Raw genomic sequence first — 26,879 nt, forward strand, 5'->3', positions numbered from 1 at the left:
CATGGTACACCCACATCTTGCATACTGCATACAGATGTGGTCGCCTCTGTAAATAAAAGATATATTGGCATTAAAAAAGGTTCAGAATAGGTTCTGTTTATCTAGAAATGGGTGACAGGGGAAGGATCACGTGAGGATTACTTGTTGTGATCCCTCCCTCTGGGGCATCTAGTATTGGTCACTGCCAGCAGACAGGATACTTAGCTAGATGGACCGTTGGTCTGACCCAATATGGCCGTTCTTATGTTCTTTCAAAATAACGGGCTGCTTATTTCAAAATCCGTACTTCTGCTTTCCTCGGGGAATAATACATCTTTCAAAATAGCAGTAATATGGATGCTCCGCTGCTGCTATTTTGAAATAACTCCCCAGAGTAATTCAAAGTAATTACTCCCCAATGTTTCCTGGGGCTTTTAGTTGAGGTAGCATGCCCACAATAACAAAGCCTGCCTCGGATTAATTTTGGGGCTCCCCCGTAATGTGGACACACTATTTTGATTTTGTTATTTTAGGAGTTATTTCAAATTTAGTTATTTCAAAATAATTTCCTAGTGTAGATATGGCCACTAATAGGGTACGTCTACACTGCACGCTCATTTTGGAATAAGTTATTTCAAAAGAAATCCTCCGAAATAGCTTATTTTGAAATAGCACGTCAACACAGCAAATGCCCGTCGAAATAGCACGGAGCTATTTCAAAATAGAGCGTCCACACTCATTGGATGCTGAATCGCATTTAAGGCCACCCAGAAGCACTTCAAGCAGGGCATCAGGACTGCACTCACTTCCAGTAGCTGCTGCCTGAGGTTCTCTGAGGCTCATGCTTAAAGGTACTCCCTGTACAGTCATGTCTCAGGCTCTTCACCTTTGTCTACCTCTTTGAGGGACAGCGAAGCTTTTTCTCTGTCTGCTATGGTTGCCCTTGCAGCACTATGGCTCTTAGACCCCATACTGAACCTCCTGCTGCAGTTTCTGTGGGCTGCCTTCCTGGCCCTGTAGGAACAGTACCTGCAGCTCATTGCAGGGCACCTCCTCTCCTCTCTCACGGTGTTGTTCATGCAGCTTGGCCCCACTCACCCTCCCCTGCATACTGTGCACCGCTGATTCTGGCAACTGGATCATCATGGAGCGGTGGGATGACCAGCAGTGGCATCAGAATTTCCACATGCAGAAGGACACCCTCATGGTGCTGTGTGAGTGGCTCACTCCTGCCTTCATGTGATGGGACACCCACATGAGACCCGCCACCCCCCTCCAGAAGTGGGTCACATCATCATCTGGCAGCTACCACACCAGACAGCTACTGCTCTATTGGGAACCAGCTCGGTGAGGGCAGATCAACTGTTGGGACCATGCTCATGTAGGTATGGTGCTCTCATGCTATTGTCCCAGAAGGGTGCTGAACTGCTGGAATGAGGTTCCCCAAGGAAGGGTAGTGGTGATGGTGGTCGAGGATGGCGGGGACACCTGCCAGGTGTCAGAGAGTAGCTGCAGGTCCTCCTCCGGTCTCCAGTCCTGACGGTCCAGGAAGTGCTGCAGGGCACGCACAGCAGCGATGTGCTCTCTGGAGGTCTTCGAGGGCTCACCTGTGCCTGTGGGTCACATGGGGTTAGGAAGATGGCACGGGAGGTGTAGCGCACACCCCTCTCACAGCTAGTCCAGCTGTGGAGAACAATGAGAAGGTCAGTCATCCAAGGAGACACAGTACATGAAGCCTGGCCCTCATCTCTGATCTGAGACCGAAAGGTCTCAGGTCAGACAAAGGCGATGCGCTTTGAGCAAAACCATCTGTGGCCCAGACAATGGGCCCTTTCCTGCAGGGGCACAGATGTCCATGGGGGGCAAGTCTCACTACCCCCCATGTTCTAGGGACAAGCAGGCATGGGAAGGTGCCAGCCAGACTGGGAGCCTGCAGGCCTTCCCCAGCTTCGGAGACATCCTGGGTGGGAAATACAGGCTACAGGGTGAGCATAACCTCCTGGTTGGTGGGCATTGAAATTCTGCTGCCCTCGTCCAGCTCCTTCTCCTCCTCCTCCACAACAGCTCTGCCCCCCTGCCCCAAGAGAGTGACGACGGGTGTCTTCAACCCTGAGTCCACAATGAGGAGGCGGGAAGGGACTGACCCGCTCATTACGATGCATTGGAGCTTGGCATAATATGGGAAGGCCTGCAATGCCTCCCGAGAGCAGGGGCTGTGCTCCCTGGCCTTGGCATTGGCCTTCCTCAGCTTCTTCACCTTTATGAGCATCTGCTCCTGGGTGCACATGTGGGCCTTTTTGCCCAGGCTGTCAGAGATCCGGCTGTAGATATTTGAATTCCTGTGCCCGGTGCAGAGATCCTGGAGGTTTGCCCCATGTGGTCCAGGGTCTCCACACCAGACCAGGAAGGTGTGCGCCTCTTTCGCCCCTGGGCAGGGTTCTTGGAGCTGGCTGCCAGCACCTTTGCAGCTGTGGAGGGCTCAGTGGGAGCAACGGGGGAGCTCATGGTGGCTGCAAAAGTTATGCAGGCTGCTGCTCTGTGGCTCAGGGCTGTCAGGGCCTGCCTTGTGCCACAGGCTCTTTCCCCTGTGGCTGCACCTTTAAAGCCTGCTGTGGAAGAGGGGCTATAGAGTTCTGATGAGTGTGGCCAAAGTGGCCAGCAGGACATCTGTGAGAAGGCCTGGAGGCTTCTTATTTCGAAATCACTCCAGCTGCCCTGTCTACACACGCCCTATTCTGAAATAGCTATTTTGGAATAGGCATTATTCCTTGTAAAAATAAGGGTTACAGAATCCAGAATAAGATGCCCATGATAACAATATTATTTTGAAATAACGGGCTTTCTGTGTAGACACTCACATGGTTATTTTGGAATAACGTCCCTTAGTCCAAAATAAAGCTTCTGTGTAGATGTGCCCTAAGAGATTTAGCAGGACTTTTATCATTCTAATTTCTATTGTTTTAGAATAATGGTGAAACAAAACTAGAAATGGGAACAACAGCAATAGGAGGTTTTCTAAAACTTCACAAAACGTTTTATTTGGGGATGTTCTGGCGAATGACAATCCCTGTCTCAAACTGCTTGCCTTTCTTAACTCATCCTTCACTCAAAGATGCATTTAACTACTATACCTAACTTCTCATCTCCTGATTGAAATAACTTTTGTGTTCATACCTTCCCTGGTAAAACTTTTCCCAGTTTACCAGAATATCCTGAATAAGTTATGATGGGCATATGTCAAAAGATTTGCAGGGCCACATTTACACAAATGCCTGACTGTTCAGATGCTAATTCTGAACATTTTTTTTCTACAAATGTAGTAAGGATAAGATCCCGTGTGCGATTTCTGAGCACTACAATGACTAGAACGCCAGTGAAACCTGCCCTTTTCATGGAGCTTCACTGCCCCAGTTAAACAGAAGGTTCCAAAGCATGACCATGGGAAAAAGAAAAGGTGCTAGGGTGAACATTTTAATCAGTTCTTAATTTTCCCTTCCTGGTAAAGGGCCTGCTTCTAGTCCCACTGAAAAGGGGGAATGGGAAATTAGCCATTACCTCAGATGAAAGCAGCAAGTAGGTACTAAGGACCAGATTGTAAAAATGATTTAGCCACTGAAAGTAGCAGGGAGATGCCTATATATGTTTAAAAATCCTCCCCCAAGTACCAAGATACCTACCTCCCACTGATACAACTTTTTAAAATCTCCTATGTGCCAAATTGCATCTTTAGGTGTCACATTACCTTTAACAATCAGGCCCTAAATCCACATTCGTGATTTATGTTCATACTTAGTGCACAGCCTGTCGTGTGATATTTTACGTGTCTGGGGGAGGCAGAGGGCAGGCAATGTTAAGGGGCCAGCCTTAAGGAAAGGAGTTAAATGGAGGTTGGTTTAACCACTCCTGGTGACTGACCAGATGAATATGAAAGATCTTGTGGCTTTTTTTAAAAAATATTGAGGCTTCCCCTGATGTCCTGAACAACATTTTTCCTCTTCCACTAAAACAAGTTCTCATTGTCCAGTGCTTTAATGTGAGTTATTGCTAAGTAGAACTTGGCAGCTCTTTTCTGCTTACACAGTAAACACGGTGACTATTAACGGGACTCATTATTTTATAAAGTCCAGGGGAATAACTGAAGTTTGAAAAATTCTATATAAAATCAAATTCTGATCTGGCTACTCTGCCACTGCTTGCTCTGAATGATGCAATAAACAGGCAAATTAATCAATCATTTATCTTTTATGCAATATGTGTGTCATGCACCAAGATTGTCTTTGTTGTTCTTCACATTCTTTGCTGTTTGTCACATCCAAAAGTTAGTCATCTTCAGCTCTCGCAAAGAGTTCTATACATACTCTGCACTGAGTTCTACAATAAAAAACTCCAATAGGACTGGTGTATGAAGTAATATAGAGAGTGATTCAATAAGAAAATAATGTGTGTCATGTGATACAGGCAGTACTGTGGTTGGTATACATACTACAGCTTTCCCATAAATAGAAATGACAAAATTGTTGCTCTAAAACTTGTCTGTGTAGCTAATCTGAGACTGACCTCACCAGTGGATTGTTAAGGAGTTCCTGTTGGCATTATTTGATGAATACATGGGTTTGAAGCTAAGATGCCTCTGCTTCTATTCATTCTGCATTTCGGATCGGTAACAGCGGAGGCCACCTCTGCTCCCAGTAGAAGCTATTTCAAGCAGAGATGTCTCACCTTTTTTTTCCCCTCACGCTTAGGAGGGCCTTCATGGCCCATAACTATTTTCCCATTAGTAATACGGGCCTCACATTTTGATAATCTCCGGTTAGCCTAAGATTGCTAGATAGAGATCCTCACTAGAAACCATCAGCTCTGTTCTGCACATCCACTAGAGGGACCTGTTTGAAAGCAATCTCTCCACTGGGGATTTAGGCATGCTGCCACAATAGCACTCCAAGCTTCAGGCTCGGCAGGAAAAAACAGGATCTTATGACCAGTATTTTTATCCCCTGGCCCAGATTCTCCCCTCTGTTACACTGGTTATATTGGTTTTACACTGGCGTAACTCCATGTAACTTCATTTGAGTTACTATCTTAAAGAAAGAAGAAAGAATCATTGTGCAGTCACACAAACCCACATACGTTTTTCTTGCATTAAAGAAACTCCCAACAAAAGACCCCATAAGTCACAAAAGTTCCCCCCACCATGAAGCTAATCAATTATTTGAATTCGCTGTTTCCAGGGGTATTGGTGGACTCTGATCTACTCTAAGGATTTCAGAAAATGACTAATTACTGGCTGGGACACCAGTTTTTTCCTAAATTTAAAAATGAGGTGACTATTGAGACTATCGATTCCACACAGAGGATTTAACTGTAAGGTAAGGAAGGTCTTTTCCACAAGTCATAAAGGCAGCTTAAGTAGCTAGATTAAACTACAATCTTTAGTCAAGAAAACTCACAGAACTCACAAAAGGATTGGGGCCATAGTATATATCTTCTAGTTCACATGCTAAAAGTGTTGGAACTTTGAATTTCATTTCATAGTGGTATAAAGAGCAACAAAAAAGCAAAATACTGATTTGCAATTATCAAGTTGATGTTTTATGCATGAACTTTTCCTTTATGATATTTTGTTTTGTTTTAATATAAATAAGAGAGAGGGAGAGAGAGCAACCAAAAACATAACAAGCAAATTGTGAAGTCCCAAATCTCATTTCCCTTCAGAACTATTACCGAAATATAGACCTACTCTGTTAACACTACAAAACCTCAAGGGCCAGTGAGCTAGCGTGCCTTTTGTCATCATGATGCAAATTAACAACTATTTACAGCTCTGCATTTCCACTAGTAGTGGGTTCTATCAACTTTACCATTCATGTACATGCTCAGATGTGGGAATGTTCAAAGCTGTGCAGGAGTACAACCACATATCTTCCATTAACATTTACTGAATATATGTGGCCAACTGCTCTCCACTGCTATAAAAAACCTCATCTGGAGTTAATAATTTTGAAAAGTACATGATACGTTATTTCCAAACAATTATTTTAGGATGGATTCTGAAAGGAGTGTAAGGAAATCAGATGCCCGCTTCCCACTGACTCTCAATGGGAAGTCAATACCTAAGTTTCTGAGCAAATCCCAGGCTTAATAAAAATTTGGTCTTTTTTGCTGTTTCATGGCCAAGGTGGTCAATGACTAGGCTATTTCTCAATGTCTTCTCATTTTATGGACATCTCCTGAAATCCCCAGTGAGCCTTTCTGTGTTTAATAGACTTTGAAGAATGCCCAACTAACGTTAGTTACATTATTTCTAGCTTTTTAAACTAATGTAACTGGAAAAACACCGATAGACAAGCTAGGGGGTATGGAGCTCAGGAAAACCAGGCAGCAGAGCAGGAAATAGCAGATGCATTCACTGACATGTTCACCAAGGTTATAATTGCTAAAATAACCTTGAAAGGGAGGTTAAATTACTGAATACTGTTGCAGTGATTACCCAGATTGAAATACTCTGGTATAAATGGAATGAAATAGGGCTCCGGCTCTGTTAATTAATCAGCCTATCCACAGGTGATCTCTGTATGGTCAATGCAAAACTTCTGCTACTGCAGAGATGCAAACACCTAGAAATGACAAGGCTACATATTAAAACCAATTATGCAGTTTACAAGAATATCCAAGTCCTTTGATATCTAACCAGGAAAATTATAGTGAAAAGGGGTCGGGGGAGGGAAGGAATGCTGCATACATTAAGCAGTAATGATCTAGACGGCACTTTCCTTGAATGAGTTCATTTTAAAAGAGAACAAAGGGTTTGTCCTGCTGGGTAGCTTTTCAGCAGGGATGCCCTGGCTGTCTTATTTCAGATCTGCAACACTCTGTAGCTTCAGTTACTGGTAGCACTTGCAAAACTACTAACAGACATGTTGGCATGAAATCTAACTTCAAAGTAGTGAAGGGTACTTAAGACCTACTCAGGAATGGGTGGAGAAATGCAGTGTATTTGAAACATTCTTGATCATTTGTCATGAAGGTGCCATTTATAGAGGCCTAGCTATACATTTATAGGTTGGGCTTCTCATTTCTTTGCCCAGTTGTCTGCTGTAGACTGACCTTTATTTTCTGTCTATTTTGTCACCTGGTTACTTGCTATTCTCCCCTCCCACATGTTAAGCTTTTCATTAGGCTTTTGGCAATGTCAATTCTCCCACTTATCCATAAACAAGAATTGTACAGTATTCATAATACTTAGTACACACAGAATCCTCTTCATCTTCATAGCATTTTGCAAACATTGCATATTACTGGGGGAATGAACTAGCTGGATTAGTAGGCCTCTCCCTTTTATAATTTTGATTTTATGAACTAATAATTCTCAAACACTTCTTTTATGGGATGAGTTAATATGCTTGTTTTGCAGACAGGGACGCTCTGCTTGAGTGGGATTCCACATGATTGTAAACACCTGCATGCCTACACCAACATATCTATTTGCAGAATCGTGTCCTTTCTGTAATTCAACCAAGCAACCAAAATCTGGTTGCTGATCCCAGCTACCTTGGAATGATGGACTGAGCTGTTAGGTGGACTAAAAACAGGATTCACCAAAGAAATGATGGAGATATATGCTACTCCACATATCTATACAGAGACAAGAACAGAGCAGGGCCAGTCCGACCATATAGGCAAACTAGGCGGTTGCCTAGGGTGCTAGGCTTTATGGAGCACCAAATTAGACAGGAGTGATTTTTTCTCTATGTGAAAATATATTTATATGTGGTCTCTTATAAACAAAAGTATCATATATTGTACATGTAAAACAGTGCATCATTGCCATGCCAGAAGTTGAGTTACATTACATATATCACATTGTGGAGCACAGCTGTGTATTAAAATGTTTCACAGCATAGCTTCAAAAGAGCACTGCCTGGCATTGCTGCCTGGCATCTGGCAGTTCAGGCATTCTTAGTAGCCCAGTGCTGGCCAGTCACACAGTGGAGAAGGAAATGCAGCTGCTTATAGTGTGACCGGAAACACAATGTACAACTCAAAACGGTTAAACGTTATCCACTAGTGGACAGTTTGCCCTGTTAGGATTAATGAAAAGTAGAAAAAAATCAATAAGGTATTTATTTTTATTTTTACATTGTTCATTTATAATGCCAAGTAAATAAAGGTAACATTTTGTTGTAGACTACTCATTTTTCTCTATATTGAATATGGGCTGGGGAGAAGGAGGAGGGACACCAAAGTCATTGTTCACCTATGGCACCAAAAATCTTTGGCCCAACTCTGGAACTGAGTAGATCCATGCTAGCTAAAACCCAGACTTGTGTCAACACAACCATTTTTATTAGTAATACAGATTAAAATTCTGGTGTTTTTGTTATCCGCTCTGTGGACATCATTAACAAAATAATTTACCAATAACAGCACCACAGTTATTTTCGCGGACATCTCAGCATGATAATTGTTGATGGTGAGTATTTTAATGGTAACCACACTATTAACTGTGTAATATTTTGAAAAGTACTTAAGCAATTTAGGAGTCTAAGTCCCATTTCAGTTAAGCTCCTAAGAACCATTAAAAGACTCTCCTTTTTAAAAAGTTACCTTGTTAAAGTGTTACCCTCTGTATAAAGCTCTAAAGTTTAACTCTAGTGATGGAGTTTACTGAGGTTTCAATTTTAAACTCAAAAATGTTCACTTAATTTTGCTTTAATATTTGGGATTCATCTGAAATTAAAGCAAAATTCAGAGACTGCAAATGTACACAGAACAAGACCATGGAGAATGTCAGCATCAAATGCTACAAAGCCAAAATCCTGATTTTGTCACAGGTCTGTCTCAGAGCATTTATATTTACCAGCTTTCATCTTAGTCCTGCCTATGCCTACGTGTAGCCTCCACTCTCCTGAACTAAGAAATAACAACTTGAACCAAGAAGAAATTAAAAGGTAATGAATCATGTAAAATTTAATCTTTTTCCTCCTAGACCTTATGGAGAGCTTGAGAATCCACAAATATAACCAAACATTTAGACAATTAAGCCAAATTCATCCCTTGGATAATTTCACTGATTTAGTGAAGATACATCTGGACTAAATTCAGTCCACATTCCTCAGAGTCTTTGCAATGATATGATCTTACTTTGGTAACACTCCTGTCCTTTTTACATTATGGGCAATCCAGAATAAAGACTCAATACAAACAGGCTTTTCCAATTTCAACTGCTTAATAGTTTTATTGCAGTTCCAGGAATTAAGAAGATCACATTTCACTGACTTAAGGGAGTACATTTAATACACTGCATCAATTGCTACCATCGTGGGGGCTTCTTTTTGATCAATACATGCATTAATGATAATAAAACACTTACGGGGTTTCCCATGTGTAGATGTGGCCCCTTACTCCTTCCCAGTACTGCTGGGGATAATCATTTTTACAAAACGAGGTCACATGCGCCAGTGAAGGGCATTTTAACACCTTTCCCTGTTATCTGTTTGAACGGATGATTCTAATAGAATCCCAGCAGTGCATTTAAACTTTATTTCCTAGGTTAATCAGGCTAAAAGACAGTTAACTAAGTTTCCCAGAGGGGGGACTTCTCTACATAAGAAAAGATGCTGACGGAATTGTTCATCATCAGAAATTTCAACCACTGGAAAAAGAGAGGTGGCACCACTGTGGAAAGAAAGGGGGGTTTTGTCTTATAGTGGACAGCTTCTTAAAAAAAATATTTTCTGAACAAAGGAGTCAGGCGAGTCCCCTTCTTTTATCTTTAATCCCGTCTCTCCCTACTAGAATAGCAAAGGAGCTCTCCTCTCTTTCTAATAAATAGCTAGTAAGGAAAGGCATTCAATGCTATGTCCCTTTGATCAGCACAAAGCTGTCAGCCCCTGCCGCTTTTTTTCTCCCAGCTCTTGTTCCTGGTTAAAAGTGGAAGTAATACCCCCTGAAAGAAATACCTAGGTGTCCTGCAAATCATCAATCCTCTTTCTTTTTTTTCCCCACAGCAGGCAGCCCACCCTCCCCGCCAGAACAACCTGCCCACCACTACCCCTCTTCCTCTTTCCGCCCCTTCTCCAGAATCCCAGTTCTATTTTATAAGCAATTCAATGTGCCAGTCTGACCTACTGGGACCTTGCTGTCTGAGACTCTACCACTCTGTGCAGACAGGGGAAACCTCCACTCTATCAATAAACAATGTTTACTTCAATGCATCAGTCTACATTTTACTAAACAATTTCTTATCAGGCGCAGAAGCATGATCCCTGGAAATTAGTTTTTTTATTATTTTACTATGGCCCCTCCCATCAAAAAATCAAACTGTGTCTCTGAGAACTGGTTTTGATCAAATCTTTAGGTTGCCGCATTTAAGAGCACATCAAAACATTTCAGCAGTAAACAGTTTGCAAATACTGCTGCTTTCAGAGAGGTCATTTGGCACATTTTAAAGCTGGCTTCTTGTTTACTGCTGCAGTTATAAGCAATCTGTTTTCTTCCTTATCACAGTGTGAGGAACTGATGCACTGTTTGCAAGTATTATGCAAAGGAAATAATTTACAAACAATTACAATAAACGTATAGAATATGAGGTTTGTTCTTCATGTTTGCCAGGAAAAGGTGTTTTGGCAAAGAAGAGAGAAAGAAAGCACATATAAAAAAGGCACGGGGGGAAGAAGAAAGCACTATCAAAGATCATTATTATTCAAGAATGCCATACCATTAATGGCACAAAATCCTTTTTAATACCTTTGCTATTTGCCCCTGAAATTGTTGCATTGGGTGCATTATGCATGCATATGTAATATGGGTTTTTTTAATCAGGATTGAGTGAATACAGCTCGTTGTGCTGGCTGCAAAATGTCAAGCTGCAGTGGAAAGAAATACAGCATTGCAGTGGTGGTGCGCTGAGGCCCCCGGTAGGAAAGCAGGAGTTATTAAGTGGAAAATTCCTGCAGAGGACGTGTTTCCATTTCTAATGCGAAGAAAGAGGGTGTTGTTTGAGGCTGGCAGGTCTGTGGAAAATACAGAAAACACAGGGAAGATGAGAAAATGACCTCATTGAACTCTGACAACTTAAGCAAACAAACAGCTTCAGCCAACATACCACATTCTTATAGTACTTGTGCCTAAACAACAAACTGACCTATAAGTTATATAATCACCCACAACGTCCTGTGACTCCAAATGAATGTGGGGAGGGGGGTTTTGATACAGTGGGAGAAAAAAGGAGCACAATACAGTCTTTTGCAGAAGAACATTTGAGCAGACCAGTTCCTCTACCATCACCTCAGACACTGTACTTACATAAGGATCAGGTTTAAGTGCAATCCGAATACCATCAGAATGATGGCACTAGTTGTTTATTACAGTACCAATGATTTCAGTACAGCATACATTTTCCATTTCAAAGGATCCTGAATGCTTTCTGGGAAGGGACTAGGTTTCATGGCTCAGGGTGGCCTGTATAAAGGTGGGAGGGGGTTTCTTCTGAAGATAATTAAAATGTCTTTGTTGGAAACTAGTTCAGGGGGCACAGGGAATGCACATTTAGGGGGCTGAGCTTCCCCCTTTACAGGCCCCCTATAGAGTTGACTCTGAAAGCCTGAGTTGCCATTTTATGTCAGCTAAACAAATCCTAGTGCAAAAATGCAGGGACTAATCAAAGTCCATGTTGTTGTTGTGCTTTAAAACTAAAGCTGGCATAAAAGAAACATGTATGACAAGAACTGAGTTTCCTGAAAGGTTTGATTCATTGTAGTGATGATGATCCAGGTGGATTTCCAATAACTAGTTGATTGGAACTAATGGGAAGAGAGTTATTAACTGTAAGGGTGCTAGATGCACCATAATTCACAGGTTGTAATCATATTTTTAACAACCGGTGATAGGGATGTTAAATTGAGGTTAATTGGCTAATTGAATAGTCGGAATTTCCATGGACTACTCAATTAGACAATGGAGGGAACGCTTGCTACCCCGCTGCGGCGATGCAGTTTAAATGCACGCAGCCTGGCTCCTACTACATTTAAACTGCTGAGCCGCAGTGGGGTTAGCTCCTGGGGGTGGTGTGTGCCGGGATTGAACAGTCCAGGCTTGTGCTGGTTCTGGGATGCTGTGACTCTGCTCCCCTCTCTGGCTCCCCTGCACCACAGAGATGGGGCGGGGGGGGACACAGCTTTTAAGTTGCCCCCTCCCCCAGCACCAGCTTCTGCTTCTCCTCCCGGCCCACCTGCTGCCTCTGGCACAGACACATCAAGTGGGGGGAAAGTGAGTAGTCAACTTGACTACCTGATAAGCATATGCTTGTCGGGTAGTTGACTAATCGACTACTCCCTTACATCCCTAACCTGTGACCTGTCATTTCTGTTAGACAAACCTGCTTTAGAAACATCCTACCAGCTAACGCGTAATACTAATTCATTTAATTCTAATGAGCTTGCATTTAATAGACAACTTTTTTAATGCTGTTTAAATCACGTAGCCTACTGATTGCACAGGCTTTTGTGCACATCCAAAATGTTAACCTAAATATGCTGAACCCTCCAGCATTCACATCACATCAAGGGGCCCTGGCTGCCTGAGGCACATTAATGTTAAAGGGTTCTGACAACTTTAAAGAGGGCACCATGCTTTGTGAAGAAGCATAAACATACTCCCAGATGCATCAGAGAGTAGTTATTTTAAAAAGACTGGACATGGTTGGAATAAATACTGACAAATAGAAAGAGGCAATTTATGCCACAAAATTCAGATTTGCATTCAAATTTCAAATGACCCCAAGTGTGGAGGTGGGGTTTTGGCAGTGATCCCCTTTATAAAAATGGGCATCACTGGTAACAACAGGTTCAAGATCTAATTTTGAAAATCCCAGCAGTCTAGGGGAGAACACTAAATCCAGAGATTTTGTTCAGCTTCACTTTTGAAATCTGCAATAGTTAGATCAATTGACTAAGGACAGGTTAGATAAAATAAGAGTCCCCCAACCAGAAATGCAAACAGAACCTGTTCTGAGGCTTGAAAAGAATGTGGTTGGATTACTTTTTTTCAGTTTGACATCTCTCTGCATTTCTGGGACTTAAAATAAAAAAAGCTACAATAACACTCCATATGAAAGAACATTCTTACAAGATATTGAGCACCATTTTGTAGACTAAGGGTATGTCTAGACTGCGGTGCTATTTCGGGATACCTTTGGTGTCCCAAAATAGCTATTCCGCATCTTTTGAACTAGCCCATTATTTCGAAATAGATTTTTAAATAATAGGCACGCTATTCCGACATCCCTTTAACCCTCATTCCACAGGAGTTAAGGGACATTTCAGAATAGCAGCTTATTTCAAAATTTGGCACTGTGTAGACATTTTGAAATAAGCTATTTTGAAATTGTGTGTCTTATTTCGATCCACAGGTACAGTGTGGATGCACCCTTACTGTATTAGCGGCGAGGAGTCCTGTGGCACCTTATAGACTAACTGAAGTGTAGGAGCATAAGCTTTCGTGGGCAAAGACCCACTTTGTCAGATGCATGTAGTGGAAATTTCCAGAGGCAGGTATAAATATGCAGGCCAGAATCAGGCTAGAGATGACAAGGTGGATCCCAGGGAGGATGAGGCCCACTTCTAGTAGCTGATCTGGAGGTGTGAATTCCAAGAGAGGAGAAGCTGCTTTTGTAGTTAGCTAGCCATTCACAGTCTTTGTTTAATCCAGAGTTGATTGTGTCAAACTTGAAGATGAACTGTAGCTCAGCAGTTTCTCTTTGAAATCTGGTCCTGACACAAGTTTGACACAATCAACTCAGGATTAAACAAAGACTGTAAAGGATTAAACAAAGCAGCTTCTCCTCTCTTGGAATTCACGCCTCCAGATCAGCTACTAGAAGTGGGCCTCATCCTCCCTGATTGGATCCACCTCGTCATCTCTAGCCTGATTCTGACCTGCATATTTATTCCTGCCTCTGGAAATTTCCACTACATGCATCTGATGAAGTGGGTCTTTGCCCAAGAAAGCTTACGCTCCAACACTTCAGTTAGTCTATAAGGTGTCACAGGACTCCTCGCCGCTTTTGCAGATTCAGACTAACACGGCTACCCCTCTGATACCTTACTGTATTGTAAGTTGTTTGGCTAAAGGTCGAATGAGCATCTGAACTTTGGGGCTGTTGGCTAAAATATTTCAAGCTCTCCAACCATCATTGAAGATCATTCTAAAAGGCTCCAGAGTATGTCATTATCAAGTATGAAAGGAGAACAATTATTAGATATACAGCAGAGATTACATGCTGGTCAATGAAGTTCACATTCAAAATCAAATGTGCCCACACTTCAAGGGTGCTTGAATGAAGGGCCATTGCTAATCTCACGGGTTTCTTGAATATTATGCCAGACAGATGTTCAAGATCTCCTCATCATTGTTTCATTCTCTTTCTGACAATATTTAGTCAGGACAGACTATAGACTGTAGCAGTTATGCATAAGGCAGTAACATCAGAGTTTTCTTTTTCCTTCTACAGGGGCAATTAAAGGGGCGCATAATTAACAAATAAGAACATTTTCCCCCTGAACATTCTAGCAGGAAATAAAAATCTCCCAAACAGCTCTGACACACCACAAACCTTCTGAATGATAAATAGGTGCACTCTCCACAACAAAACACATTCCCTGTAGAATATAAAATTAAAGAGCTCACCATGACAAAGTAGGGAAGGGAGTGAAAGAAGAAGTTCCCCATCTCCTTCTCACAGAAGGCAAAAACTATGCAGGTCTAGCCTCTATAGGTACAAACTAGCCTTCAAAACGGGTGCAGGGCTCACCCTTTAAGATAGGTACTATAGTACCTATTCTCCCCCTCAACTCCAGCAGAAATTGGCCCACTTCCAGAGTTGGTTGTCACTGACTGAAAGTCATACTTGAGCCCAAAAAGTGTAGTCATTAGAAAAAAGAGCTGTTCCCCCAGCCCTTGCTTCACTCCACACATATCTAATCCATATCTAACTGCCACCACAATAGAGGTATGTCTACACTACAAAGTTAATTTGAACTAACAGACGTTAGTTCGAATTAACTTTGATAGGCGCTACACTAGCGCTCCGCTAGTTCGAACTTAATTCGTACTAGCGGAGCGCTTAGTTCGAACTAGGTAAACCTCGTTCCACGAGGACTAAGCCTAGTTCGAACTTACTAGTTCGAATTAAGGGCTGTGTAGCCCCTTAATTCGAACTAGTGGGAGGCTAGCCCTCCCCAGCTTTCCCTGGTGGCCACTCTGGCCAACACCAGGGAAACTCGTATGCCCCCCTCCCGGCCCCGGACCCCTTAAAGGGGCACGGGCTGGCTACGGTGCCCGTGCCAGGTGCAAGCCTGCCAGCACCCAGCCAGCAGACCCTGCACCTGGCACGGCACAGAGCCACCCACCCGATGTCCCCCAGCCCACCCCCTCTTCCCGGGACCAGGCTGGCGGCTCCCAGGAGCTTGCCCTGGACCGCAAGAGGCGGGCACCTTCCTGGGCTAGTGTGGACATCGTGGACCTCGTCCACGATCTCCGCACTAGGCACAGGAAAGTGGCCGTCTAGGGCAGGAGAGCTGCCAGCCTGGCCACCCAGGAGCAGGTGTGCATGAAAATCAAGGTGGTCCACTGAGACCCCCGACCCTGAGCCCTGAGCTTACAATGGCTGTACTGGGTCAGACCAAAGGTCCATCTAGCCCAGTAGCCTGTCTGCCAACAGCGGCCAACACTAGGGACCCTGGAGGGGATGGACCGAAGACAGTGACCAAGCCACTTGTCTCGTGCCATCCCTCTCCATCCTTCCACAAACTTCGGGCAGGGACACCACTCCTACCCCCTGGCTAATACCACTCCATGGACCCAACCTCCATCACTTTATCTCACTTCTCTTTAAACTCTGTTCTAGTTCTAGCCTTCACAGCCTCCTGCAGCAAGGAGTTCCACAGGTTGACTCTTTGCTTTGTGAAGAACAACTTTCTGTTACTAGTTTGAAGCCTGCTACCCATTCCTTTCCTTTGGTGTCCTCTAGTCCTTCTATTATGGGAACTAATGAAGAACTTTTCTGTATGCACCCTCTCCCCCCCACTCATTCTTTTCTAGACCTCTATCCTATCCCCCCTCAGTCTCCTCTTTTCTAAACTGAAACGTCCCAGTCTCTTTAGCCTCTCTTCATATGGGACCTGTTCCAAACCTCTGATCATTTTAGTTGCCCTCCCCTCTCCCACTCTCTCTCTTCTCCTCTCCCACCTCCTTTTCCCAGTCTCCCTGAGTTTTGTTCAATAAAGAGAGATTCTATTTTTGACCACAATTGTCCTTTATTTTGTACATCAGGAAGGAGGGCTAGGAAGGGGTAAGTGGAAGGAGGTGAGGGAGGAATGGGGTATGAGCCCCCGATGGGGAGGACTGGGCTGGCTCTGCGGGCTTCTGGGGGTGGAACCTCTCCTGCAGCCCCTCAATTGCCCCCTCTCCCCAGATGGCAGCCTGTGGCAAGTGCAGCCGGTCTGATGGCCGAGTGCTGTGATGTGCCCAGTGTGAGTACTCTGGGCAATCCAAGCCAGGACTGCTTTGCAAGCGGGGCACCCCTGAGAACTGTCTGTCTGGGGTGGGGGTCAGGTCCCTTTAAGCACAGCCCTCGGCTAGCCTGAGACAGCAGCTCCACGGTCTAAGTCCTCCTCTGATGCCCTGCCGGCACTGCTTCCGGCCATCCTTAAGCCCTGTTCAGGGTCCACTCTGTGTGGACATGCTAGTTCGAATTAGCAAAACACTAATTCGAACTAGTTTTTTAGTCTGGATGCGTTAGTTCGAATTAGCTTAGTTCAAATTAACTAATTCGAACTAAGTTAGTTCGAATTAGCGCTGTAGTGTAGACGTACCCTAGGTGAAGATGCCCTTCCACAGGGTACAACAGTTCTAATGCCAAATATTTTCATAGGGGCTTCGCCGTAAAACAGGTCTGACTTCCAGAGAAGGTCCGAGCACTTGTCAGCGAATGGAGACAGGTGGCTAAATACATTAGTATTTGCAGCTTGTATGGTCTGGCCCTTAATGTTCCTACTGTAAATACCAGTTAGAGTGCACATAACAGCTTCTGTTATTGATGTTTTCTGATGCCGTTGAGAAGGGCTATTCTAGCTGACTATTTTTAAAATATGAATCTGATATATGAAGCACTCATTTGAGCCAGGTGTTACATGGGGGACCTTTGTATAGCCCCAGACTGTACCTTAGGCTCTACCTACAGCAACTCTGCTATTTCAGAACTAGGCTTCACCTGAGCAGGGACGGCCCATCATACCAAAATATGCAACGGTTTTACAATGCACAGCAACAGGCACCAGGATAAAAACTTTTTTTTTTTTTTGCAACCTTTGTGGGTTGCCCCTGTTTTGCTGCTTGTTGATACTTGAAAAAAACAGAAATTAAATAGCTGATCTTCTAATTTCTGGCCTCATTAAAGTCAATGGCAAAACTCTCATTGACTGCTATAGGACCAGAAATTTGCCGTCTGTCTGCAAATGCAATCCCTTTTTCCCATGAAAAAGATCTTCCCGTTGATCTTCTATTGAAGAAAAATTAATCTGTATGGTTGTGATACAACAAGGTGAACAACAACATTGGTTAGTGCTGACAGAGTTCCACCTTGTCTGGTATATATGGGTTCAAGAGCACAGTGTGATGCATTAAAACACTGTGGGTCCTTCCACCTCCAGAAAGAAGAAAGAAACATAAACCATCCAAAGCACAGACAATCTGACATGATGGCAGATTTAATGGGGGAGAACCTAGCTCAAGTATCAAGCAGTGCCATGTCACTTATGGAGAAGCATAGCAGCAGTTTTGCATTGATAGTCTTATAGGCTCATAGACTTTAAGACCACTTTGATCATCTAGTCTGACCTCCTGCACACTGAAGGCCACAGAGCCTTATTCATCCATTCCTGTAATAAACCTTTAATCTCTGTCCGAGTTACTGAAGTCCTCAGATCATGATTTAAAGACTTCAGGTTGCATCATTTACAGCTGAAATGTGACCCAGAACCTATGATGCAGAGGAAGCATCTTTGGCAATCCCATAACATAAGAACTAGGGTTCACCAAATTAAATGAATAGGTAGCAGGTTTAAAACAAACAAAAGCAAGTTTTTTTCTTCATGCTGAAGACAATCAGCCTGTGGAACTCCTTGCCAGAGGATGTTGTGAAGACCAGGACTTTAGAGGGTTCAAAAAAGAACCAGATAAATTCATGGAGGTTAGGTCCATCAATACTTATTAGGCATAATGGGTAGGAATAGTGTCCCTAGCCTCTGTTTGTCAGAGGCTGGAAATGGAAGATAGGAGAAGGATCACTTGATTACCTGTTCTGTTTAAGTCCTCTCGTGCATCTAGCATTGGCCACTGTCAGAAGCCAGGATGCTGAGTTAGATGGACCTTTGGTCTAACCCAGTATGAACATTCTTATGTTCATCTTGTAAAAGGAAGGTGTTGAGGCCTACCCAGAATATGTCAAATGAGCACCAGTTTAATTGTAATTGTAAAGGAAAGGCAGCATTGTGAGATACGGGAGATTTAAAATAAAAACAAAATTTGATTGGATGACCAACAATAACCCCGCTTTTAGGGAAGTAAGTAACTCAGACAGCGATATGCAACAAAGTGCTGATTACCCCAAATGGAGCAGATGAAAGTTTTGAAAGGGCAGAATGAGACAACAAAAATCTAACGTCAGCAATTGTCAGGAGAGTGGAGGAATACCGAAATACCGAAACAGGGTATATAAGGTTGGATGGAACAAACCAGGATGGATGGGTTGCAAATCCAAAAAACTAGGTCTGATCAACCAGGGCTCCCTCCCTGGTGCTGAATCTCACTGCAAAAGGGGAACAACACCAGTCGTAAGTTGCAACGAAAAAATCCAAAAAAGGAGAAACATAAAGAAAAGAATATCTCCTGAATCTAAGCAATGCTTCTATCTTTCTTTATGTGAGTATTATATATTTGTTAACTTTATAAATTATTTAAAGGTAAATCAGGAGGGTATATTTGTAGGAGGAGTTATTATTTCTTGCTTTTTAACTGTACTTTTTCTACTTTTTGTTTGTATATTACACTGTCTTATAAAGAATCAAAGATAGTGAATTGATTTAAATGAAAAATTAATTATAAAGTAAATAGAAAACTAAAAATCTTTGTTTAAAACCCTAAAAAGAAGTATTCCTCTGTCTGTGGTTTCAAATCCTTTAAAGAACCAAACCCGGTTACTGAAACATCTGACCTGGTGGAAATTCCTTCCCAGCCCAAAATATGCTGGTCATTTGGACACTGACCCAACAGAAATCTGGGACAGAATTCTCTAGAGTAACTCCAACCCCTTCCCATCTAGTGTCACATCACCAGCCATTGGAGACATTTGACGTATGTCTAGACTACATGTCTTTTTCGAAAGAGGCTTTTTCAAAAGATAATTTTGAAAAAGCCTCTTTTGAAAAAGAGCATCTAGATTGCACTAAGCAGGTCGAAAAATCGATCTGCTTTTTCAAAAAAGAGCATCCAGACTGCCTGGATGCTCTGTCGAAAAAATGGCATCTGGAAGCACTTGTGCCAGGGCATAGGGGCAGCCTCTACTTCCAGGTCCTGCAGCATGCTCTTTGCAGAGACGTGTGCTTTAAGGGACCCCCCTGAACAGCCGTTCCTCTGCTCCTGCAGCTGGTTTGCCTACCTCCTAAAGAGACAGCAAAGCTTCTGCAGTGCTTGCTTGGAGTGCCTTGCTTTCTGGGACATCACAGCATTTTTTTTTCCTGGTTGGAGCTTTTTTTTTTCCTGGTTGTTTTTTTGCCATGGAGCTGGAGCTGCCCCTCTGAAGGCGATGGCCCCACACTGTTGTGCTTCAAGTTCTGCTGCAACTCAAGTTCTCAAGCTTCATTATGTTCATGCCAGGTCTGGATTCTGAACCCAGCCTTCAGCCCCTCACTCGGGCTGCAGCAACAGTGTCCTTGCCACCGAACTTCTCCCATGAGAGGTGATTTTGGAGGCTGGAGACAAGTTCAGACTGGTGGGACTGGCTTGTTGTGGAGCGGTGGGATGACCAGTCTTGTCTCCAAAATTTCCATATGTGGAAGTCCACCTTCCAGGAACTGTGTACCTGGCTTGGCCCCGCCCTGCAATGACAGGACACCCACCTGCACCCTGCCATCCCCATGGAGAAGAGGGTAGCTATTGCACTCTGTAAGCTGGCCACTCCTGACAGCTACCTTTCGGTAGGACACCAGTTTGGTGTGCGGAGATCTACTGTTGGCGCCATGTTAATGGAGTAGGTCCCTCTGGGGGGACAGTCCATGTGGGATAGGAGGACTGTAAGAGGAAAGGGCAGGGGGGCAATGGAGTGGGAGTGGGGGAGAGCTCCTGGCTTCACCCTGCCCTACTGCTAGGAATGGCCACCGGGGAGGGGGGGGGCGCTCCTGGGATCTTTGGCGAGGGAGGGAGAGGGGGCACCTTCAAAGGACTCAGGCAACCCCTCTAACTTCCTATTCTGTGTGTTTGTATGTGTCTATTTCTGCAGATGGTGAGGGCCATCAACTTGGAGCTGCGAACAGGATGGTCCGCCTCGGAGATCTATGGACAGCTTTGCTGGGCTGGGATTCCTGAACTCTGGAGGAGCGCTCGATAGAATTCACATATTGATCTGTGCACTGCCCCATCGAGCAGCCCGGTATATCAACAGAAAAGGATACTTCTCCATGGTGCTGCACGCTCTGGTTGACCACTGTGGACTATTCACTGACATTTGAGTGGGGTGGTCGTGCCGGGAACATGATGCTCAGATCTTCTGAAATTCCTACCTTTACCGCAGGCTGCAGGCTGTAACATTCTTCCCGCAGTGAAACTTTGCAGTTGGAGACATGGAGATACCAATCTGCATTATGGCCGATGTGGCGTACCCCCTCATGCCCTGGCTCATGAAGCCATACACTGGGCATCTGAATGAGAGCAGGGAACAATTTAATGCGCACCTGACACGGGCGCGCTTGCAGGTGGAATGTGCCTTTGGCCAGCTGAAGGGAAAGTTTAGGTTCCTGCTCACTCTCCTCGACATGGGGGAACGCAATATCCCTGAGGTGGTAGCTGCGTGTTGCATGCTCCACAACCTGGTGGAGATCAAAGGGGAGGCCTTCCTCCCAGGGTTGGGGACATGGGCTGATGTGGAGGGGAGGAGGTTTGAGCAGACCCGGACATCTGCCATCCGCCAAGGTTGGGGTCTGCACCCGGGAGGCTCTGCATGACAGATTCTCAGCAGGAGACCAATGACTCTCCCCAGGGTCTCCCCAATGTGGCCTGTTGGCCTACACCCCACCCCAAAAACCTTTCCTCCCACAACCCATCCCTGCATCAGTCTCCGGACAGTGAACACACACACACCGGCTACGTCTACACTGGCCCCTTTTCCGAAAGGGGCATGCTAATTTTCCAGGTCGTAATAGGGAAATCCGCGGGGGATTTAAATATCCCCCGCAGCATTTAAATAAAAATGTCCGCCGCTTTTTCCCGGCTTTTAGAAAAGCCGGAAAAGAGAGTCTACACTGGCCCCGATCCTCCGGAAAAAGCCCTTTTCCGGAGGATCTCTTATTCCTACTAAGTTCACTATTCAGTATGACTTATTGTAGCCTTCCCATTAACCAATTGCAGATCCACTGTTCAATATATTAATCCCCATTTTTCCCAATTTAATTAATAATTTCCCATGTGGTACTGTATCTGAAATCCAGGTACATTAGTTCTACTGCATTTCCTATAGCTACAAAATCAGTTATCGTCTCAAAGATATCTGAATGTTCTGGCCTGATTTACCTTTTCTAATGCATTTTACCCAATTATCATGTACCTCTATGTCCTTAATCATTTTTTCTTTCAAAATTTGTTCTAAGTCCTTGAAGTAAAATTAGGAGTCCTGTAGTTTCCCAGATCAACTTTTTTATCTTTCTTAAAAATAGGCACTATATTAGTACTTCTCCAGTCACAGGGTACAACCCCCAAATTTGCAGATTCAATAAAAATCCTTGCTACTGGGCTTGCAATTTCATGTTCCAGCTCTTTTAATATTCTTAGGACCCCTTGACTGAGTCCTTGACTTTGGCTTCTCTTCTGATATGGTCATTTTTACTTCTGTATCTTCATTTCCATTAGACATCTGCTATTCACTTAGGTTTTGGGCCATACCTAGATTCTCTTTGGTCTCCACCCCATTCTCAAGTCCTTTGTGGTGTCACTTCTCCTTTCCTTCTTTTAATTTTATCAGTATGGCTATTGACTTTACTTATTAATTATTATTAATTATTATTATTATTATTGCAAGGCCCAACTCTTGGCTGTTAACAGTTCTCACTTTTCCCCTACATTTTCTGACCTCCCCTCAACAGTGGGTGTTACCATGAGACAATTTGGAGAAAATTGAATTTGTTATTGTTGCTCCCAAGCTAGAAGATTCAGGTGAAACCCCGCATATGGTCTGCAGAGTCAGAAGTGGCCTTTTACTTATAGCTGTTGAAGAGCAAATCTGGCAATCCACAGATAACGTGGAGAGCATGACCATTAAAATGAAAACAAGATGCACATAAGGCTAAAATCTCTTCTTGTATTTTTTACTTCAATAGAGTCAAGGTTTACACTGATGTTGCTGAGTAAAATTTGACCTATTGCACTAGGTAAGGTGGTACAAATGCTAAGCCCCTCCTCGACATTAATGTTGCTTTAAACTACATTTTGATGTTGCTTCCAAGTGGTTCATTAATTTCTACAATACATTTATCAAAAGCAATCCTCGGGGCCCAGGGAAAGGGAAAATTTTTAATAAGCTGCCTTTTTTCTGCTTGTGGTTGTGATTCACATATATAATGAGTAGGATGCTAAACTAAATCCATCCAGCATGGTGGGAATTTTACCTAGCACCACTGGCAGGCATTTTGTCTGATCCAGCCCCATAAGCCCCACCACATAGCAGCTAATTGCAAGGATTAGGACGCACTGGACACTCAAGCTACACTCCTGTGGCTTTGGGGAGAAACAACACATTTAAACATTCCAGCTACGGTTCCCATGGCAACATACATAACAACTCACTAAAACTGTGGGTTTCTGTTTTCTTAACCCTTCAGGGCATTGACTGAATGAATACTTCCTTGAGGAAATAGTTCAGTCAACCAGATATACTCAAACACACTTAAATTCAGCAGTCCTTTTTTTCTCCTTGAAAAAAAAACAGTTGAATTCTACATTGAACTGATCTTTGCCCCTAACATCCAGGGTTGAATCCAAAGAAGTGTGTTCACCATAAATATATGCTCCATCAATGCCTGCATAAAATATATGTACCATAACAAATAACCTCAAACCATTACAATCTCAAATACATTTATTTTTATGAATTTGCTGGAGACCTGAGAACACATGGGGAAATACACAATAATTTGAAAAATGAAGTAAACACCATTTACTCTCAAGTAAGAACTTCATTTGATCTGCACTAACAAAACAAAAATAATGGTATTGTATGGCATTAATATAGAGTAGAAAGCAGATTATTGTTAATTTTATATAAGTAATAAATAATTGTTTTGTTTTAATATAATTCTGCAGAGGATCTCAAAGCATTTTACAAATATTAACAAGGTAAGTTTCATACCATACTTGTTAAGTATACAGGGTTGGGAGTAGTAGGCTTATCAGGTAGTCAAGTTGACTGACTGCTCAGCTATTCACTTCCTCCCCATTGCTGCCTCTGTGCTAGAGGCAGCAAGCGGGGAGTAAGTAGGAGCTGGTGCTGGGGGTAGCCAGCTTAAAAACCAGTTTCCCCAGCACCATCTATCATAGGGTATGTCTACACTACAGCGCTAATTCGAACTAAGCTAATTCGAATGAGCACATCCAGACTTAAAAACTAGCTCGAATTAGCGTTTTGCTAATTCGAACTAGCATGTCCACACTGAGTGGACCCTGAACCGAAGTTAAGGCTGGCCGGAAACAGTGCCGGCAGGGCATCAGATTAGGACTTAGCGCATGGAGCTGCTGTGTCAGGCTAGCCAAGGGCTGTGCTTAAAGGGACCCGACCCCCACCCCGGACAGACAGTTCTCAGGGGTTCCCCGCTTGCAAAGCAGTCCTGGCTTGGAGTGCTCTGAGTGCACACACTGGGCACATCACAGCACTCGGCCATCAGCCTGGCTGCACTTGCCGCAGGCTGCCATCTGGGGAGAGGGGGCAATTGGGGGGCTGCAGGAGAGGTTTCACCCCCAGAAGCCCGCAGAGCCAGCCCAGTCCTCCCTATCGGGGGCTCGTACTCCATTTCTCCCACACCTCCTTCCACTTACCCCTCCTTAGCCCCCCTTTCCTGCTACCAGATTATTTGTTGTCTTAAGTTTTTCCTGTTACAGACTAACTTGGCTACCCCTCTGAAGCTTCTGGATTAAGGCTCATATGTCTTAATAGCTATTCAGGCACTACCACCACATACGTACCAAATAATAATGATAACAAGACTTTCTGGGGACAGCTATGCTCTAGAAGGGAGAGGGCTGAAGCCCCAATTCACATTTCAGCAGCCAAGCTGAGAAGAGGCCAGACCTGCTCTTTGAGCCCTAGCTGATGAAGGGACAGATAGACAGCACTAGCTGCTCTCCTTGCTCCCAGAACTCTGACTGATTAGAGAACAGGTAAAGACTTTCCACTCCTGACATCCTGCTGCCTGCTCTCTTCCCACTGGAGCATGTAAATGCTGTTCACATGGAGAATTCATGACATAGGCCAGAACCCACGTTAATGACATGTTAGAAATAATGAATTGGCTGGCTAGCTTGATTGGGAATGAACTGGAAAGGGAGAAAGACAGAACTTTTACAGCCCAGAGCTCTCCTCCACAAACAATTCTCACCCCCACAAACTATATATAGTTGTGGAATTTTGAGAAGTTTTGATAAAAAATTGATTTTAGGGTTTTTGTATCAGCAGGTTCTCATCAGTTTTCACCCTAAGCTAGAGCTACATTTGGAAGATGGAGTAGTTTGGAAGGTCTTCCATTGCATTGTGGTTTCATGCTATAATTTAAGTCTATCGATCATTAAACCTTATAGTGATGACTGCTGTAGAAATAACAGATAAATGGTAGGTATGTGCCAAATTCTCAGCTTTGATATGGTACCTTCATGCTGCTCCAGTTATAAAGTTTCTCTAGTTTCCAACCTGAGAGAATCCCTGAGAGTAAGGGATGAGTTGGATGAAAAAAGGGGCGTGTGTGGAGCTAGGGTACCATTACAAGAAAGTGTAATAGAGAGCAGCACAGAGGCTGTTTCAAGTGCCTCTGGGTCACCACTGTACCTTACAGATCAGGGAAACACAGAAGTGACTTTAATTCCTGGGGTTGCACCACATGTCAAGGGTCGATGGAGTAAACTAAGTATTATGTCTACATGTCGTTTATTTAATTGTTTGCTTTAATAAAAAAGGGCTGATTCTAACTAGAGGGCTACGGTTAGTTAATGGAATGATACACTTCTTGACTAAACTAATGTGTGTAAATAAATTTGCTCCAGATTCTATCAGAATAATTTCTTCCCTATAATTGTTGTGGGAAGCATGAACATTGCATTTGCAAGTACAAAGTCATTGAGAATTGCTCAACAGAAATATGAACTGTTGTAAGCGTGTTTTTCAATGAAAGCAAAGAAGGTGCCAAACACAGGGTAATATTAAAAACCACTCAGTACCCTAACTCAGACATTTTAGAGCTACCTAAAACCTTACCCCTGTTGCCACCCAAGAAGGCCTCATCATCAGCATGCAGACTTCAGCCCCTGCACCTATTTTTTTTTTTTTTTTTTTTTTTTTTTTTTTTTAGCATTTCAGTCCTGAAAAATGACAGCCAAGAATTTGGCCTTTGTTCATATATCAAAGGATAGCATGTAGCTCTTCACATAGTCCCACAGGACATACAGAACTCGGTGACTCATTCTATACAACCTTTCACTAAAGGAATGTGCATGCAATGAAGTATTTGTGATACTAATTAAAGATTAGAAAACCTTCATTGATTTGCAAGGTACTGGGGTGAGGAAATGAGATTTTTTTTCGTTTCATGTTGACAATAAGGGCTCAGTTTCTCAACTTAGTTTGAGAAAAGGAATTTAAGAAACAATGGCCTGGGTGGATGAGAACAGAAGAATGGGATTTAAAATATTTTACCTCACTGTCCACAAGGGCCCGCACATCACCAAAAACACTCCCAAACCCAACTTTATTGTCAATCCAAAAAAAAGGATCAAATACACAGAATAGAGAAACTAAACTTTTCTTTTATAAACTGAGCTCTCTGAAAAACAGGAATATTTTTCACAAAACTTGGGGTTTTTAAACAATTCCGTCTAGTTTTCTTGCATCAAATTTCAAAATGTTGCCACTAGCTCCATGCTTGTTGAAAAATAAGATGAATTTTGGGTGACAATTTTTGCAAAAAGTTTTTAAATGGAAGTCAAAATTCTCACCAATTTTTTTTTTTTAAATTGAGATTCAGAACATTTTATCAGCTCTACTTGGAAGTGAAAACCCAAGGTAAGTCAACAAATATGTCTGTTACAAATTATACTAAAAGTTCTGCTACCCAGCGTTTTGGAGGAATGGGAGGGAGTGCTGGTTAATGGAAAATTCTGGTTAACTGGGAGTTAAATTTTATCAATGTAATACCTATTTTCAAAGAATTAGAATACAATTAAATGAATAAAGTATAAAATAGTATACAGGTACTCACCAGTCCAGCAGTCAATATTATAGTGCAGAGTGGTTGGTTTCTTGAAGCATCTAGGTATATACAAGTAACATTTTCTATATAGTAGGTTATCTTATGTCAGTGCATGTCACTTTGAGC

The 26,879-nt window shown here is 43.1% G+C and overlaps 1 long non-coding RNA gene across 1 annotated transcript in view; it reads right to left on the bottom strand.

Moving 5' to 3' along the window:
• Window positions 1-10,051: 10,051 nt before the first annotated feature.
• LOC142830758 (uncharacterized) overlaps window positions 10,052-26,879 on the bottom strand; it is a 61,882-nt gene continuing 45,054 nt past the window's right edge. The window contains exon 3 of the long non-coding RNA XR_012906215.1: window positions 10,052-10,991. This is a non-coding gene — a long non-coding RNA (uncharacterized LOC142830758). The remainder of the gene's footprint in view (window positions 10,992-26,879) is intronic.

The sequence above is a fragment of the Pelodiscus sinensis genome, chromosome 10 (assembly GCF_049634645.1).
Source record: "Pelodiscus sinensis isolate JC-2024 chromosome 10, ASM4963464v1, whole genome shotgun sequence".
Taxonomy (NCBI): Eukaryota; Metazoa; Chordata; order Testudines; family Trionychidae; genus Pelodiscus; species Pelodiscus sinensis.